A 6,000-nucleotide genomic window follows, 5' to 3' on the forward strand; every position below is an offset into this window, starting at 1 on the left:
TGCTACATAAATACCAGGGTACTCTTATCCTGGTACATGTGCTACATAAGTACCAGGGTACTTTTACCATGGTAATTCCAGGGTACTTGTACTATGGTAATTCCAGGGTACTTGTACCATGATAATACCAGGGTACTCTTACCATGGTAATACCCTGGTACATGTGCTACATAAATACCAGGGTACTCGTACCATGGTAATACCCTGGTACATGTGCTACATAAATACCAGGGTACTCGTACCATGTTAATACCCTGGTACAAGTGCTACATAAATACCAGGGTACTCTTATCCTGGTACATGTGCTACATAAGTACCAGGGTACTTTTACCATGGTAATTCCAGGGTACTTGTACCATGATAATACCAGGGTACTCGTACCATGGTAATACCCTGGTACATGTGCTACATAAATACCAGGGTACTCGTACCATGGTAATACCCTGGTACAAGTGCTACATAAATACCAGGGTACTCGTACCATGGTAATACCCTGGTACATGTGCTACATAAATACCAGGGTACTCGTACCATGATAATACCCTGGTACATGTACTACATAAATACCAGGGTACTCGTACCATGGTAATACCCTGGTACATGTGCTACATAAATACCAGGGTACTCGTACCATGATAATACCCTGGTACATGTACTACATAAATACCAGGGTACTTATACCATGATAATACCCTGGTACATGTGCTACATAAATACCAGGGTACTTATACCATGATAATACCCTGGTACATGTGCTACATAAATACCTGGGTACTCTTACCATGGTAATACCCTGGTACATGTGCTACATAAATACCAGGGTACTCGTACCATGATAATACCCTGGTACATGTACTACATAAGTACCAGGGTACTTGTACCATGATAATACCCTGGTACATGTACTACATAAGGACCAGGGTACTTGTACCATGATAATACCCTGGTATTTATGTAGCACATTAATACCTGGGTACTCTTACCATGGTAATATCCTGGTACAAGTGCTACATAAATACCAGGGTACTTGTACCATGATAATACTCTGGTACATGTGCTACATAAGTACCAGGGTACTTTTACCATGGTAATTCCAGGGTACTTGTACCATGATAATACCAGGGTACTCGTACCATGGTAATACCCTGGTACTTGTGCTACATAAATACCAGGGTACTCTTACCATGGTAATACCCTGGTACAAGTGCTACATAAATACCAGGGTACTTGTACCATGGTAATACCCTACATGTACTACATAAATACCAGGGTACTTGTACCATGATAATATCCTGGTACATGTACTACATAAATACTTTTACCATGGCAATACCCTAGTACATGTGCTACATAAATACCAGGGTACTTGTACCATGGTAATACCCTGGTACAAGTGCTACATAAATACCAGGGTACTTGTACCATGGTAATACCCTACATGTACTACATAAATACCAGGGTACTTGTACCATGATAATATCCTGGTACATGTACTACATAAATACTTTTACCATGGCAATACCCTAGTACATGTGCTACATAAATACCAGGGTACTTGTACCATGGTAATACCCTACATGTACTACATAAATACCAGGGTACTTTTACCATGGTAATACCCTGGTACATGTGCTACATAAATACCAGGGTACTCGTACCATGGTAATTCCAGGGTACTTGTACCATGATAATACCAGGGTACTCGTACCATGGTAATACCCTGGTACAAGTGCTACATAAATACTAGGGTACTCGTACCATGGCAATACCCTGTTACATGTGCTACATAATACCAGGGTACTCGTACCATGATAATACCCTGGTACAAGTGCTACATAAATACCAGGGTACTTGTACCATGGTAATACCCTACATGTACTACATAAATACCAGGGTACTTGTACCATGATAATATCCTGGTACATGTACTACATAAATACTTTTACCATGGCAATACCCTAGTACATGTGCTACATAAATACCAGGGTACTTGTACCATGGTAATACCCTACATGTACTACATAAATACCAGGGTACTTTTACCATGGTAATACCCTGGTACATGTGCTACATAAATACCAGGGTACTCGTACCATGGTAATTCCAGGGTACTTGTACCATGATAATACCAGGGTACTCGTACCATGGTAATACCCTGGTACAAGTGCTACATAAATACTAGGGTACTCGTACCATGGCAATACCCTGTTACATGTGCTACATAATACCAGGGTACTCGTACCATGATAATACCCTGGTACATGTACTATATAAATACTTTTACCATGGTAATACCCTGGTACATGTGCTACATAAATACCAGCGTACTTGTACCATGTAATACCCTACATGTACTACATAAATACCAGGGTACTCGTACCATGATGATACCCTGGTACAAGTGCTACATAAATACCAGGGTACTCTTACCATGGCAATACCCTGGTACATGTTCTACATAAATACCAGGGTAATCGTACCATGGTAATACCCTGGTACATGTACTACATAAATACCAGGGTACTCGTACCATGGTAATACCCTGGTACATGTACTACATAAATACCAGGGTTCTTGTACCATGGTAATACCCTACATGTACTACATAAATACCAGGGTACTTGTACCATGGTAATACCCTGGTACATCTGCTACATAAATACCAGGGTACTTTTACCATGGTAATACCCTAGTACATGTGCTACATAAATACCAGGGTACTCGTACCATGGTAATTCCAGGGTACTTGTACCATGATAATACCAGGGTACTCGTACCATGGTAATACCCTGGTACAAGTGCTACATAAATACTAGGGTACTCGTACCATGGCAATACCCTGTTACATGTGCTACATAATACCAGGGTACTCGTACCATGATAATACCCTGGTACATGTACTATATAAATACTTTTACCATGGTAATACCCTGGTACATGTGCTACATAAATACCAGCGTACTTGTACCATGGTAATACCCTACATGTACTACATAAATACCAGGGTACTCGTACCATGATGATACCCTGGTACAAGTGCTACATAAATACCAGGGTACTCTTACCATGGCAATACCCTGGTACATGTTCTACATAAATACCAGGGTACTCGTACCATGATAATACCCTGGTACATGTGCTACATAAATACCAGGGTACTCGTACCATGGTAATACCCTGGTACATGTACTACATAAATACCAGGGTACTCGTACCATGGTAATACCCTGGTACATGTACTACATAAATACCAGGGTTCTTGTACCATGGTAATACCCTACATGTACTACATAAATACCAGGGTACTCGTACCATGGTAATACCCTGGTACATGTACTACATAAATACCAGGGTACTCTTACTATGGTAATACCCTGGTACATGTGCTACATAAATACCAGGGTACTCGTACCATGGCAATACTCTGGTACATGTGCTACATAAATACCAGGGTAATCAACCCATTTTCAACCTCAACATTTATCTATTTTTTTATTTGTATTTTTCTCTCACTTTTTTTTTTAATCTCTCCCTTTCTTCCTTTTTCCTCTTTTTCCTTATTTTTCTTTTGAGAAGGGGTGGAGGTGTATGTGAATTAAAGCTAATAAAAAAAATTGTGATTGTCACAATAAATGGGATATTTGTTCACAACTAAAAATTGCTCTGCTCCTTAGCCTACATTGACTTTAACATTATAGTGTTTAGCCTAGTTGTAGGCTACTTAAGATTTATATTTTAAAATAAAAAACGTATTCACTTTTATTTTTATAATAATAATAATTGTCCTATCCTGTCACAGATTGTAGGCCTACTGCTGTACACAACACTACCAACAAAAACTGTGGTATTTTTTAGTTTCATGTCAAAAATTGAATGCTAACAGTTATAGAAACTGAATGCTATAGTTAAGTAGGGAAGCTTACAATCAGTTGCCAATATCTTTGCGGTCCAAGCGATTTTTTTTCCCATTTTTTCGGGGCCACCATACCAAATATTCTTTGTTGATATCAGGTTCATATACTCCTTCAATTAAACTCAACCTGCCAACTTCGATAGTTTGGTCCCTAAATTCAAAAAGCGCATACATTTTAAAACGGTAGAAAAAGCTCTGCTAAAGTATAGAAGACGACTCTCCGTATCCTAGGCAACAACGCTAGGAGAGGGATGCGCGAGACAACAGTTAGACATCTCAACGGTCGTCCGTTAGGTGCCGTGGTGGAAGAAGGGTCCGTCCGTGTCAAACTTTGTTTCTGATTATCAGTCAAAGAGGAAAAATGTTTTAGAAAGATGTACAAAGATGTAGTAGGCAGACTTGAGTATAGATGTTCCGAGGACAACTAAACGATACCGGACTGCACGTAATGAATAGTCACTTGTCTGACAGGCCATCAGATGACAGAGGGGAGGAGCCACACCATGAAATGGTAAAGATTTATGCCATGCTTCTTCCACCTATGCTGGTTGTCTGTCTCTAAATGTCAGCCCTGTGGAGCTGCCAATAATCCAGGGTGTAACCCTGCATCTCGCCCAATGACAGCTGGGATCAGCTCCAGCCCTCCTTGACCCCAAACAGGAAAAACGGTATCGATAATGGGTTTATGGATGCATTGTTTCACTTATTTAATTCAGTTAAATTCAGTTTTATTTATATTGCACCAATTCCTTGGAAAACCAAGCACACTTTATGTAGATAAATCCAAAAGATCAGTACATCCCCTCAACAGCTAGCAGTAAGGGCTATGGCAGGAAGGAAAAACAGGTAGCTGTGCTATAGGTCTAATGGTGTCATTAAAAAAATTAAGCAATTTTAGCAATATGGAATGCTGATTAATCATGGCAGGTACAATTCCTGCAGTGCCAAAATGACATCGGAGGAGAAGTTTGGCAAGTTTTAGTTTAGCGGTAGTTTAGTTAAAAATGTTGCCTGTATTTCCTCTGTTATTTAAAAATGTTAAAAACATGTTGATAATATTGCTTGATTGTTAATTGATTTTAATTTTGAATCATACGTTACAAAGTTCGCCCTTGTGAAACACTTTGTTTTGAAAAGTGCCATAGGCCTATACCGATAATTACGGTATGTTAATTATTATTATAATTATTAATACAACAGGTGTTTAATTCAATGTGTTTTTAATATTGTTACTTTCAAATAAAATGAAGTTCTTTAAAAAAAGTTCTTTATAAAAACAAGATCTGGTCTGCAAATCTTTTTTTCTAAATGTGAGTGTTGAAAAACGGGGGTCGTCTTATAATCAGGGTCGTCTTATATTCGGACCAATACGGTACTATAATATACCATAGTAATTACCTAGGTACTATGGTATGTACTATGGTATACCATAGTAATTACCTAGGTACTAAGGTATGTTCTATAGTATACCATAGTAACTACCTAGTACTATGGTATGTACTACCGAGATACCATAGTACGTACCATAGTTTACCATGGTACGTACTATGGTATACCATGGTAAACTTTCTTATTTGTCTCCCTAGTGTTTCCCTTGTTTGTATTTTTATTACCTTATTTCCAAGTTTAGTTTTTCATGTTTCCTGTTTGTTTCTTTTATTAACTCATCTGGCTGTGGCTACAGTGATTGGGTAAGCACAAACCCAGGTGTGGGAGGAGTTCAGGGAGGCAATAGGGCTATGGAGAAGGGATTTCGTGGAACTTTTAGCAAACTGACCAACGGCTCAGGAGGGGAAAGCCGTGTTAGCCCCAGGCTGTTATCAGCAGGGTTGGAGAACTGCTAACCAGGACCTGGGAAATCGTTGGGCAGTGGAAGGAATACTTTGAGGAACTCCTGAACCCAACCTACATGTCCTCTGAGAAAGAAGGAACTGGTCCCAATTGCAGATCTAACATAAGTTAACAGGGGGGGCACAAGAGCGCATAGAAAAATAAATAAGAAGACACATAAAAGGATTAGCAAGAAACTGACACTGAAGAGGAACTAACACAGAGACTTTGAGTACTTCTCATATCTCTCATAATAG

This window comes from Labrus mixtus, chromosome 12 (assembly GCF_963584025.1).
Source record: "Labrus mixtus chromosome 12, fLabMix1.1, whole genome shotgun sequence".
NCBI classification, from domain to species: Eukaryota; Metazoa; Chordata; class Actinopteri; order Labriformes; family Labridae; genus Labrus; species Labrus mixtus.